This window comes from Triticum dicoccoides, chromosome 6B (assembly GCF_002162155.2).
Source record: "Triticum dicoccoides isolate Atlit2015 ecotype Zavitan chromosome 6B, WEW_v2.0, whole genome shotgun sequence".
Lineage (NCBI taxonomy): Eukaryota > Viridiplantae > Streptophyta > Magnoliopsida > Poales > Poaceae > Triticum > Triticum dicoccoides.
Window position 1 is genome coordinate 428,670,120 of NC_041391.1, and position 13,924 is coordinate 428,684,043.

Consider the following 13,924-nt stretch of genomic DNA (forward strand, 5'->3'; position numbering starts at 1 on the left):
TCGCTGGGGTAGTTCCTTCCCTCTTCAGCGCGAGTGCACCAATCGGCCAGAGCATAAAGTTCGGCCACATCCTTAACCTTGTTCATTGCCAGCTCCTCATGTATCTTATGATTGCGTACATTCTAATGGAATGCACTGATCACGGCGGCAGGATGAACGTCGGGGATATTGTACTACACTCGACTAAACCTTTGGATGTACTTGCGCAAGTTTTCTCCTTCCTTCTGGGGGATGCTATGCAAGTCACTCGCCTAGCCATGAGCTTGGTGGCCTCCCGTAAAGGCGCCAACAAACTCATGACATAGATCCGCCCAAGAAGAAATGGAGTCCACCGGCAAGTGCATCAACCATGATGTAACATTAGTCTTGAGTGCCAACGGGAAATAATTGGCAAGCACCTTATCGTCGCGGGACCCAGCAGCTTGCATCATGATGGTGTAGATGCTGAGGAACTCAGACGGTGAGTCTTGCCGTTGTACTTCTCGCCAATGTCGGGCTTGAACGTGCGGCGGGAGGGCCACTAGAACTGTCACAACTCAGGGGTGAAGGCCGGACAACCCACCTCGTAGGGTAGGCCACCGTAGCCTCCCGGTGTTGGGTGGGCCATAGTGGGCCCTGCCCGCCTATCCGACTGGTGGCGCGTGTCACGCCGGTGCTCGATGGTGGTTCGAGCGTCTTCATGAGCTCGCTCCCGAAGAACTTGACGTTGGTCTCCGCGGGTTCGCTGGTCGGACGACGCTATGGAGATATCATCACGAGCATCGTCGCGACGGACCGACACCCGCGGTGGCCGGTATGGAGGAGGGGAGTGCATCGTGGCCGCATCGCCTCCGGCCCGTACTCCGCTGGCATGCGGTGGCTCGACAAAGCGATAGCCTACGGGTCCCGCCGGCCACAACTCGTCGTTGTCAGCGATGACGACGAGGCTCCGAACAGTGGCCCTCCATTCATCAAGCTTCTCCACAGCGGGAGGAAAGTCGAGGAGCAGCTGCGCGTGTGCTAGGGCTTCTGCTGGCAGGGGCGGCGGTGAAAGCTATCTGGACCGGGATGCGCTTCGACTTCTAACCGCGTTAGAAGGAGCCCCATCATGGCCCCGCAGTCGTCCTCCACTTCTGCCAGCACCTCAGCGCGCATGCTGGCCCTCCTCATCATGTGAAGGGCGCATGGGACTCTTCCCAGGGGGGCGCCCAGGATCACCAGCAGGGCGACGCTGCTCATCGCGCATGACCTGGGAAGACCACGCCATGGGCGCCGGTGTTGGCGTCTTGGAGGTCGCCGCCCCGCCATCTGGCGGCACAACGACGCCCCTAGAGGGCCCCGCGCCGCCTGCGGGGGCCCCGACTCCGTCTGTGGAGCCCGTGACGCGTGGCTCATTGCCTGGCGTACGAACGACGCCGCTCGCCAGGCCTGGACTTCCAGGGTGATGTGGATGTTCGCGGGCCATGCCACGGGTTCTCTTCGCGACTGGCCTGCTACTAGTCCGCACCGATACTGGCAGTCTGGTCCTGGATGAACTGATCACCGTGGCCGTCTTCTTCTTTGGAGCCATGGCGATGAAGAACTGCTAGGCCAACTACTAGACCAGATTCTCACAATTGCGCCTCCCCCTACCTGGCGCGCCAAAGATGTCGGTGGGAAATGACACCTATGGGATCACAAGGATCCCTTCTGCGATTGCGGGGCGCGGGATTCTGAAAAGAGCAGGATTAGTAACTAGCACAAGGATCGTTTACCCAGGTTCGGGCCGCGAGGATGCGTAAAACCCTAGTCCTGCTTTGGTGGATGTATTGAGTGTTCTTGAGCTCTTGAACTAGCTATGGTGGCTTCCTGGTTCAAAAGAGTCGAATCCCTCTCCAGTACGCCATGGGCCTCCTTTTATAGTCGGAAGGGGCTGCCACAGTCGCACACAGGAGGTGCAAAGGCCTATAGTGCTATGAGCTTATTGCTCGTTTTACAGGACAGGGCGCATTTAAAGCATAGCTTAGGTGTCCTCTTGCTTCATCGGGGACGGGAGCGAGGCCCGTCCCGTCCGTCGCCGCTCCTCCTTGCTTCGACACGTGCCCTGGCCAGCGATGCATGCAGCGCCATGTAGGCAGGCAAGCAGGTGAGGTGACACGGTGGTGGAGCCATCACAAAGATCTGCATGCCGCCACGCAGGCATGTGCTGAGTTGGCCTAGAAGCTGCATGTTGCCACGCAGGTGCCTGCCCAGCTGGTTGGGCTGGCAGCTGCATGTGAACGGCGGTGTAGACTTGGTTGGTGCGGGCCTGGCAGTGGCCCCGCTGACGCCCTTGGCAAGGGCCTTGTCGGAGGGCCATACAATGGTCTTGCCGTGGCGCGCCATCGTCCCCGGCAAGGATCTTGCTGGGGGGTCTTGAGGGTTTCTTCGGCAAGGATCTTGTTGAGGATTGTTGCCTTCCAATCCTCATCTGATCTTGAATATTCCTTGTCTTCACAAAGATCCTCATGCCACCATGGAGGTGCCTCCCGAGCCGTGGCCCAACGTGGTTGATGGTGTTGGAGACTGTGGGTTCAAGGGTGGCTCACTCCACTGGTGTGGGCGAACCGCCCCGGCAAGGGGCTTTGCGGGTGGCCGCTGAGGCTGCCCCGGCAAGGCTCTTGCCGGGGAAACCTGCTTCGCCCATCTGCTCTCTGTGGTTTCGGTCTCTGGTGTTGCCTTGATTGTCTTGTGCCTTCGGCTTCTCTCCGGCTTCCCTCCTTTGCCCTGCTATGTGCGGTCGTGGCGCGTGACTCTGACTGCCCGTGCACAAGTAAAGGGGTCAAAAGGAGAGCCCCTACTTTTGTACACCGACATAGTTGATAAAAGCAAACGGTTAACCAAGGCGGAGTGTGTGTACATATGAACGGAAATGTTTTCCCTGGATTGACTGTGTGGGATGTACATAAGAATGAAAACATATTTCTTGGATTGACTGTGAGTGATATACATACGAACGAAAAAAATTCTGGGATTCACCGTGTGGGATGTACATACGAACGGAAATGATTGAGTTTTGATGCCTCGCCTGATCGCACACGAGCTCATTTTGCCCCAGCCTGTGTCCTAGGAGGGCCTATCACCGACGGTTTCTGGGTCGTGTAGGAAGGACCCCCCCTATCGCCCACACTCAGTTGGCGACGGTTCCAAATGTCGTCACGGAAAGGGGTTAAAACCATTTGTATAGCACCGACGCGTACCAGTGTTTCCTTATGTGGTGTCATCACCTACCATAAGATTAGCATATGATCTTTTTCATTTATTGCCTTTCTTTGTATTGGAACATGAAAGTAAGGAAAGAAAAAAACTCAAACTAAACTTTATTATATATCTCGCACACGATTACAAGGGTAGATCACTAAGAAAACTCTCGAAAAGAAAGGATCGAACTAAACTTTTATTCATCCAAAGCAAAAGATAACTATGGATATCAAACTAAAATAAGTAAAGGCGAAAGATAGTGGGGGTTGATATGATACCGGGGCACTGATACGTCTCCGTTGTATCTACTTTTCCAAACACTTTTGCCCTTGTTTTGGACTCTAACTTGCATGATTTGAATGGAACTAACCCAGACTGACGCTGTTTTCAGCAGAACTGCCATGGTGTTATTTTGTGCAGAAATAGAAGTTCTCAGAATGACCTTAAAAATCCACGGAGCAACCTTTTGTAATTAATAAAAAATACCAGCGAAAGAATCAACGTCAGGGGGCCCACACCCTGTCCACGAGGGTGGGCCCCCCTAGGGCGCGCCCCCTGCCTCGTGGGCCCCCTAAAGCTCCACCGACCTCAACTGAAACTCCAAATATTCACATTCAGGGAGAAAAAACCAGAGAGAATGATTCATTGTGTTTTACGATACGGAGCCGCCGCCAGCCCTAAACTCTCTCGGGAGGGCTGATCTGGAGTCCTTTCTGGGCTCCGAAGAGGGGGATTCGTCGCTGTCGTCATCATCCACCATCCTCCATCACCAATTTCATGATGCTCACCGTCGTGCGTGAGTAATTCCATCGTAGGCTTGCTGGACGGTGATGGGTTGGATGAGATTTACCATGTAACCGAGTTAGTTTTGTTAGGGTTTCATCCCTAGTATCCACTATGTTCTGAGATTGATGTTGGTATGACTTTGCTATGCTTAATGCTTGTCACTAGGGCCCGAGTGCCATGATTTAAGATCTGAAACTATTATTTTTTCATGAATATATATGAGTTCTTGATCCTATCTTGCAAGTCTATAGTCACCTATTATGTGTTATGATCCGTTAACCCCGAAGTGACAATAATCAGGATACTTACCGGTGACGACCGTAGTTTGAGGAGTTCATGTATTCAATAAGTGTTAATGCTTTGGTCCGGTACTCTATTAAAAAAGGCCTTAATATCCCTTAGTTTCCAATAGGACACCACTGCCACGGGAGGGTAGGACAAAAGATGTCATGCAAGTTCTTTTCCATAAACACGTATGAATATATTCAGAATACATGCCTACATTACATTGATGAACTGGAGCTAGTTATATGTCACCCTATGTTATAACTATTACACGAGGAATTGCATCCGACATAATTATCCATCACTGGTCCAATGCCTACGAGCTTTTCACATATTGCTCTTTGCTTAGTTACTCTACCATTGCTACAAAACTGCTACAGTTACTTTTGCTACTGTTATCGTTACTTCCGTACTACTTTGCTACTAAATACTTTGCTGCAGATACTAAGTTATCCAGGTGTGGTTGAATTGACAACTCAACTGCTAATACTTGAGAATATTCTTTGGCTCCCCTTGTGTCGAATTAATAAATTTGGGTTGAATACTCTACCCTCAAAAACTGTTGCGATCCCCTATACTTGTGGGTTATCACGCACCTCCCCCAAGCTTGGCGAAAGCCAAGGGGAGTGCCCATACTTGATACTCAGTTTTATTTTGGTGATGAAGAAGAAGGTGGTGGTGATGAAGTAGAGGTATTGTCCTCGGGTTTCCATGGCAGAGGTCCACCATCGTAAGAGGAGGAATGAGTCTCACGGGTCCTACAACTGGCATCCAAACTCATACCTTTAAACCTCGCCTCATATTCAAAGACTTGGTTTTGGAGATCGTAGATCTGGCTTTGGAGAAAGTTGATTTGCTCATTGAGGGTGAAGACGAGGTCCTTCAGGGACTTGCCATCCACCTTGAGATCACAACTTAGTTCATTAATCATGAGGTGATTGGCATTGAGTCCACGCTCCACCATCCCCTTGCATCGGAAGACTTCCTGCTCCATAGCTTCAAGCTTGGCCTCCATGGTTCCCATCCCCTTGTGTCGGCGTTCTGGGAACGGGGGTCCCCAGACTTGCCTGCCTGCGGCCTGCAGCGTGGCTCAAGCAGAGGCCCAGTACGGCCCGTCTACATCAACCCAAGCTCAAGACCCTCGCGAGGGGCCAAGCCTCGTGAGGCGGATGACGCAAGGCTTCCTCAGGGGCGGCCTCACCAGGCAGGCTCGCAAGGAGGCGGAGAGATCAAAGCAGAGGTACTTCGCGAGGTGCTCATGACCCGAGCCATGACGATCGAGACCCGGCGGGCGCCACCCTGTGCAGTGTCCTCATTTCCTCTTTGGTGCAAAGGGGGCAAGCGCAGGCGCGGAGTACCGAGGCATCAAGCAAAGGTTACCATATCAGTGCAATGAGACTAAGACCAGCAAAACGGCAGGATGGAGGTCACTGTGGAGCCCAAGACGACGTCATCACCAGTGCCTTTGGCAGTCAAAGACCAACTTTAGTTAGGATAACTTGTACTAGCTACCCCCCTTCAAAATGGCCGTTGTTGGCTCCCTTCCCGCTCAATATTTGGGAAGAGGACCAGGGCCCCTATAAATAGAGATAGCCGCCATCGTAGAGGGGGGATCTGATCTCATCTAGAGCATATCGAATCCATCCCAAGTAGAACACCGCACCAACTGTTCTTCCTCTGTACTGTTCATCATCAGCCCCAGAGGCAATCCACCACACCACAAACTAGAGCAGGGTATTACACCACAACGGTGGCCCGAACTAGTATAAACCTTGTATCCCTTGTGTTGTTCATCGTGTAGCTTAGATTTGCGACGAGGCTTTGGGGCGTGGAATGGTAGGTAGAAGATCTTCGTGCACACCCCAGAGTTTGAACCTTAAGGATTTTGCCGGAACCCGATATCCGACATTTGGCGCGCCAGGTAGGGGTGCGCCGGAGCTCTCCCTTCCGTCGACCCGCTCTCCATCAACACCGCGCCTCACCCTCATGGCAAATGGTGCGCCACCTGCTCTGGCTGTCGATGCCAGCACTGGGGCCAGGGGGCTCCGAGCCTTGGCCCCTGCCTTGCGACAAGTGCAGTCGCCGCGCAAGTTCAAGCCAGAGATGCCGCCGCGCTACAACGGCGCCACGGATCCGCTGGCTTTCCTGCTGGCATAGGAGGAGGCCGTCCTCAATGCCTTAGGTGATGACAGGGTCATGGCCAACTGGTTTCCCATGGCCCTCACCGGTGTTCCGCGCATGTGGCTGCTCCACCTGCCGACGGCTTTAGTGGCCTCCTGGGAGGAGCAGCGCGACCTCTTCCTCGCCCATTACGCTGCGCCGGCTCCCCCGGTCATCACAGCTCTCCTGGGCGGATCGCAGGCGCCACCCTCGGACCGCCACGTCAAGCCATTCGTCCGCCAGATCAACGCCGCCCTCACGCAGCATGGAGCTCCTCCGGGTTGGGCGGCACCCAAGGCCGACTTGACCTTCAGCTCGGACAATCACCCCGCCAACACTGCCTGCTCGGGTGCGCTCCCGATGCTTTGCACGCCCACCATCTGCCAGGTGCCTGTCACCAGGACCCTCATCGACGGCGGTCCTGGCCTCAACGTGCTCTCGATGGAGGCCTTCAGCCTCCTCCACGTGCCGCTGGAGCGACTCCGACCCAACAAGCCCTTCTCGGGCATCGGTGGCAGTTCCACCGGCTCCCTGCGGCAGATCCGCCTTCCGGTGACCTTTGGCACCCACGACAACTTTTGCACGGAGCCGGTCGACTTCGACATCGCCCCCATCGGTCTCATGTACAATGCCATCCTCGGCTACCCTGCCTTGGCCCAGTTCATGGCTGCGACTCACCCGGCCTACAACCTCATGAAGATGCCCGAGAGCAGTGGTGTCCTCACCGTAGCTGGAGATACAAAAGATGCTCTGCAGGCGCTCAAGCTTGCCCTCAAGACAGCTGCAGCGGAGCAGCCCACCAGCGCCGACGCCCCCAAGGCCAAGGGGGCTGTGCAAACCAGGAAGAAGCAGTTGTTCACCCAAGATAAGGCGGAGACCAAGCAGGTACCAGTTGATGAGGATGGGTCCTCCAGCGCCACCTTCACCACAGGCGCCAATCTTGACCCCGAACAGGAGGAGGCTCTAGTGAAATTCCTGCGCGCGAACAAGGATGTGTTCGCGTGGGAACCCAAGCAGCTAGCGGGGGTCCCAAGGTAGGTGATCAAGCATCACCTGAACGTGTGCCCCAATGTGCGCCCTGTGAAGCAGAAAGCAAGGCGGCAGTCCACCGAGAAGCAGGCCTTCATCACCCAAGAAACCCGCAAGCTGGAAGCTGCAGGTGTCATTCTTGAGGTTCGCTACCCTGAATGGCTGGCAAACCATGTTGTTGTGCCGAAGAAGGGAGGAAAGGAGCGCATGTGCGTCGACTTCACCAACCTCAACAAGGCCTTCCCTCAAGATCCGTTCCTGCTCCCCCGCATCAACCAAATCGTCGACTCCACTGCTGTGTGCGATCAGTTGTGCTTCCTGGATGCCTTTTCGGGCTATCACCAAATCAAGATGGCGATAGAAGACGTGGAGAAGATGGCCTTCCTAACCCCGTGCGGGGTGTACTGCTACACCTGCATGCCCGTTCGGGTTGCGCAACGCAGGCGCAACCTTTCAGCGACTGATGCATATCTCCTTGGGCCGGCAGCTCGGGAGAAACGCCGAGGCCTACATCGACGACATTGTGGTGAAGTCTCGGGAGGCAAAGACCTGGAAGAAACCTTCGCGAGCCTTCGTGAAGTGGACCTGCGGCTCAACCCGAAGAAGTGCGTGTTTGGTGTTCCCTTTGGCAAGCTTCTGGGCTTCGTGATGTCCCACAGAGGGATCGAGGCCAACCCAGAGAAGGTCAAGGCAATCAAAGACATGAGTCCACCACAAACCCTCAGGGAAATGCAGAAGCTCGCCAGACGCGTAACTGCATTAGGGTGCTTCATCTCCAAGCTGGGAGAACGTGCCCTGCCCTTCTTCAAGGTGATGAAGAAGAAGGGCCCGTTCGAATGGACACAAGAGGCTGATGAAGTGTTCCAAGATCTTAAGAAGTACCTGACCAGCCCTCCAGTGATGGTGGCTCCACGCCCTCAGGAGCCCCTGGTGCTCTACCTTGCTGCCACACCCTACTTCGCCAGCGCAACTCTGGTGGCGGTTCGGGAGGAGTGCCGGGTCAAGGCCGCATCGGCCGCAACCCCGACCGCGGCAACTCAAGGCCAGGAAGGCCTCGCGAGGGTCACGGCCTCGGCAGATGGGGACCAGCCTCAATAGGAAGACGCCCCCAGGGCTAAGGGCACCTCACCAAGCAGTCAGGAGCCGGGGGCTCCAATGTCTCCGGGGGCGCTCAACTCTCCGGAGGATGCGGGCTCCGTCGGCGCGCCCACCCTCGTCGAGCATCCTGTGTATTTTGTCAGCACGGTGCTGCGGGATGCAAGGGCACGGTACCCCATGCCCCAGAAGCTCTTGCTCGCGCTATTGGTGGCCTCGCGGAAGTTGTGGCACTACTTCCAAGGTCACCCCATCAAGGTCGTCTCAGCTTACCCATTGGAGAGGGTGCTTAGGAGTCCCAACTCCGCTGGAAGGGTCGCTGAAAGGAACATCGAGCTGCAAGAATTTCAGTTGGAATTTAGGACGACCAGAGTCGTTAAAGGAGCCGCACTTGCAGATTTTGTGGCAGAGTGGACAGAGGCACCAGGGCTCGAGGCAGGCGAAGATCGGTCGCTTTCCCCAGGAAGCGAGGCACTAGACGGCTGGGTTATGCACTTCGATGGAGCATTCTTGCGACATGGCACGGGGGTTGGCGCAGTGCTTATATCCCCCACTCAGGACAAGCACTATTACGCCGTGCAGCTCTGTTTCCAGCAGGGCGAGAAGGTTTTCAACAATATAGTAGAATACGAGGGCCTCATAGCAGGCTTAAAGGCCACGGCCACACTGGGGGTGAAGTGCCTCATCATCAAGGGTGACTCACAGCTCCTCGTCAACTTCTCCAACAAAGTGTACGAGCCCAAGGACGAGCACATGGAGGCATATCTTGCAGAAGTGCGCAAGATGGAAAAGTAGTTTTTGGGACTGGAGCTGCAGCATGTGCCCCGCGGCACCAACCAAGAGGCTAATGACATCGCCAAGAGGGCATCAAGGCGGCTGCCTCAGGAGCCTGGTGTTTTCGAGGAACGACTCTTCAAGCCCTCAGCAGCACCGTCACTCTCAAGCGTAGCGCAACCTCGAGAGGAACTCCCTCAACCGCCTGCCTCAGGAGCTCCGGCCTGTGGCCCGACCTCAAGAGCACGCTTGCTCCTAGCGTTGGAGCCTCAGGAGGGATGCTAGAATGCGGAGCTCAAGGATTACCTGATGCAAGGGACTTTACCAGAGAAAGAAGAAGACGCGGAACGCGTGGCCCGGCAGGCCACAACCTACTGCATCCAAGATGGAGAGCTCTATCGGAAGCGGCCAAATGGTGTTTCCCTGCGTTGCATCTCTAGGGAACAGGGGAAGGAGTTGCTGGCAGACATTCACGGTGGAGACTGTGGGCACCACTCATCATCACAGACCCTCGTCGGCAAGGTGTTTCGCAGCGGGTTTTACTGGCCTACAGCACTCAACGACGCAATAGAACTGGTGAAGGCTTGCGAAGCCTGCCAGTTTCATGCCAAGCAGATTCATCAGCCAGCTCAGGGCTTGCAGACCATCCCACTCTCATGGCCGTTCGCAGTCTGGGGGCTGGATATCCTGGGTCCATTTCTTCGAGCGCCTGGGGGCTACCGCTACCTCTACGTCGCCATCGACAAGTTCACCAAGTGGGCGGAGGTGGAAGCCATCTGCACTGTCGGATTTCAGGTTCCAGCAGACCCTTGAGGTTCGAACTCTGGGGTGCGCACGAAGATCTTTCCCCTACCAGCTCACGCGTCAAAGTCTCGCGAAGGATCTAGGCTAGAAAGAAGAACACACAAGGGACACAAGATTTATACTGGTTCAGTCCACCATTGTGGTGTAATACTCTACACCAGTGTGTGGTGTGGTGGATTGCCTCAGGGGCTGATGATGAACAGTACAACGGGAGAACAGCCTCGCGAGGGGCTGTTCTTGAGCTGGTGCGATGAACTGCTTGGGTGAGTTCAGTCGCCTCTCTCTAGTCTATGCGTCTTTTTCAGACAGATGCTCCCTCTTCCCTACTATGTGGTGGCTAGTCCTATTTATAGAGGGAGGCCCTGGGCCTCTTCGCAAATAATGAGCGGGAAGGGCGCCAACAATTGGCCATTTTGAAGGGGAACATCTAGTACACTTATCTTAACTAAAGTTGGTCTTCGGCTGCCAAAGGCTCTGACGATGACGCTGCCCTGGGCTCCACAATGACCTCCATCATGTCGTTCTGCTGGTCTTGGTCTTGTTGCACCAAAACGGTAACCTTTGCCTGACGCCTTGGTCTATGCTTGCCCCCTTTGCACTGAAAGGGAAACAAGGACATTGCCCAGGCCGGCGCCCGCCTGGTCTCGATCGTCATGGCTTGCATCACGGGCTCCTCGGGAGGTACCCCGCCTTGATCTCTCCGCCTCCTCGCGATCCTGTCTGGGGAGGCTGCTCCTGAGGAAGCTTCCTGTCGTTCGCCCCGCGAAGCTTGGCCCCTCGCGAGGGTCTTGAGCTTGAGCTGATGAGGCTGGGCTGCATTGGGCCCCCACTTGAGCCACGCCGCAGGCCGCAGGCAGGCAAGTCTGGGGACCCCCGTTCCTAGAACGCCGACAGTAGCCCCCAGGCCCAAGGCGCGCCCGGACTTGGCTTAGCAGAGAAGCGAAGGGGCAAGTGCGAAGCACCGCGGGCACCAACGGCCTGCGGCCTTGGGCGTCGCGTGGCGGTTGATTGGACATGGGCGTCTCCACTTCCCACGATGCCTCATTATATGCCCGGCTAGGTGGACCCATGGTTGCACACAATTATTCCCCTTTTGCCTTCCGCATGCTCCCCGCCCTTCCTTCTTCTTCCGGCTCCAACCTACGCCTACAATCCGGCTCGAGCTCTCCCCTCTTTCCACCGCCATGGCGCCAACGAAGAAGGAAAAGGGAAGAAGCACGCGCCTTCGTCCCGCTCGCCTCCGGCGGTGGCCCCCACCATCGATCAGTCAATCATACTCAATCCCGAGGCCTTGCTCAAGGTCCGTTCTGCTCTTGCCACCATCTTCAATGAGTGCGGCCGGACCACGGTCTAGCCTGCGTCCCATGCTTCCATTAATAGGGTCGTCACGGAGGTCCGCTTCTTCGCCGACGCCTTATGGGCGGGTCTGGTTCCCCCTTTCTCTGCTTTCTTCAATGTGGTGCTCTCCCATTATCAGATCCACATGATGCACCTCGTGCCTGAGTCCATTACCCTCCTAGCTGTCTTTGCTTTTGTTTGCGAGGCAATGGTGGGCATTCCTCCTTTCGTCGCCCTGCTGCACCACTTCTTCTCTTTGCTCCTGAGCGACTCCACTCAATGCTTGGGGTTGTGTGAGCTTCCTTGCCGTGCCAGAGACGGCTACTTCAGGGATCGACTTCGGCCTTCCTCCCCCTGAGGCCAAGTTCAGAGAGCGGTGGCTGTATGTGGATGTTGGGGTGCCCAGCCCCCTGCTCTCGCACCCAACCTTGCCTGCTGTTCCCAACTCTAGCTGGGGTCATGAGGTGCTCGTGAGCCCCCGGCTCGCTTTCGCCTGGTGCCGCTTTGAGAGCTTGAGGCGCTCAATGTGACGGTGCCCAAGGTGGTGAAGGAGTTCCTACAGAGTCGCATTTCCCCTCTCTAGCGCCACTCTCGCTGGATGTGGGACTTTGCGGGGCACAAAGACCGCATGCGGCTCCAGGAGGAGGACCTGGCGCCTGAAGCGCGAGGACGGTGCTCAAGGTCCGGACTGGCGATCCTTCCCCAGGCAGCCTTCTTCATGATGGTGCCCTCTTGTATCTTTGTTCAGGCAGGGCCGATTTCGTGAAGGAGATGCCCAACTTCGATGAGTGGGGGCTGCGCCCGGCTGGCCTCAGGGGGGCCCGCGAGAACCCTGTCGCCGTTGTTGCTCTTCCGGTGTTAGGCGATGGGGCTGGGAGACGAGAACTACCGGGAGCCGAAGGGGATGATGTTGAGGTGCTGATGCCACGTGGAGCTCTGGAGGCGGCATCTCCTAAAGCCCGTCCTGGAGCAGTGGCAGGCGAGGAGTTGCAGCCTACGGCTCCCGAGGACCCGGTCATTCCTCATGAGGCGGCGCCCGATGGCGTCCCTCAGGCCGGTCCCCTTAGCGCTGATCGCCTTGACGCCTCTTCCATGCCAAAGACCGACCCCTCCACCGAGCGCTTAGGCCGGTTTCGCGTAGACTTCGTGGCCCTCCGCAAGAGGAAGGAGGCCTTGGGCGGTAACGATCGCCGTTGCCGCCTGTTGAAGCGCAGGAAGTACTTTGCCATGGACGAGTAAGTCCTCTTCTTTCTTTGCTCCTTTATTTCTCTGTTCTTGTAGCTGATCGTGGACTTTTAGGGCCCTTCCTGCTGAATTCGCGGAGACGGCCAAGGAGCCATCCCCCCAAGCTTTGTCCTCACTGCTGACCCTTGGCGCTCCGAGCTCGAGTGGTGCCCCTGCCACTCGGCCAGTCAGTGAAGTGGCCCATCCCGCTGGGCATCTCGAGCCTTCTCGTGCCATCCTCCCTTCACAAGTTCTCCTGGGGCACAACCAGCTTGCCCCATGCTCCTTCCTTGATCGTGGACGGTGATTGGCTGAAGTCAGCCTTAAGCTCTTCCTCTGGGACAGACCGGTGCCAGGCCGGGCTCTTGGCACGGCCCGTCCGGCGATTGCTGGGGCACCAGCCCCCAGCCCTGCGCTGGGAGGGTGCATGCCTCCCCAGTGCCATACGGATTCGCCAGTGGTGGAGGGTGATGCGGAAGACGTACTCAGGCATGCTCGCGAGCGCCGCGCCCTTCGCCAATAGTTCCTCCAGGGGGTGGGGGATGCAGTGAGCCGGATCAGGGCGGAGCTTGCTGGCAAGGATGCGTGCCTCGAGGCCGAAGGTGTGCGCCTCGCTGAAGAGAGGCGCAAGCTGAAGGTAGCCGTTGCCCTTGCGCATCACCGGCGTGACCTTGACAATGCGAAGGCTGAAGCGTCACAGGCGGCCTCGTAAGAGACCTGCTCTCAAGCTGTCGAGGAGGCCCGAGAACCAGACCGACGGTGCAAGGATGCAGAGGAGCGCGTGTGGGAGCTCCAAGCATGGAGCAACTCTCTGGAGGAGCAAGTGGTACTGCGCCAGGCGGCCCTTGTGTCGCTGAAGGAGGCTTCGGTCGACCAGGCGGAGCTCCATAAGCGCGAGGAAGCACTGACGCTGGAGGCCACCGAGCGCAACCTTGACCTGGAGTAGATGGAGACGAGGGAGCGCCTGGTGGCTCAGGCGAAGGATGACGTCGCCGCGCGCGAAGCCCGAGCCCAAGAGGAGGTCGACCGCCGCGTGGCTGAAGCTCGGTCAGATCTCGAGCGCCAATACGAAGCGAGGTTGGAGCTGATCAGGGCCGAAGCTGAGGGCACGACCGTGGCCCTTAGGGCCAAACTGGCTGAAGTGACGCGGGGTGCGGACTCCTCCGCAGCCGCCCTTGGCGCAGCGCAGACGGAGCTGGCATCTTCCCAAGCCGAGCTGCTTCTTCTCCGA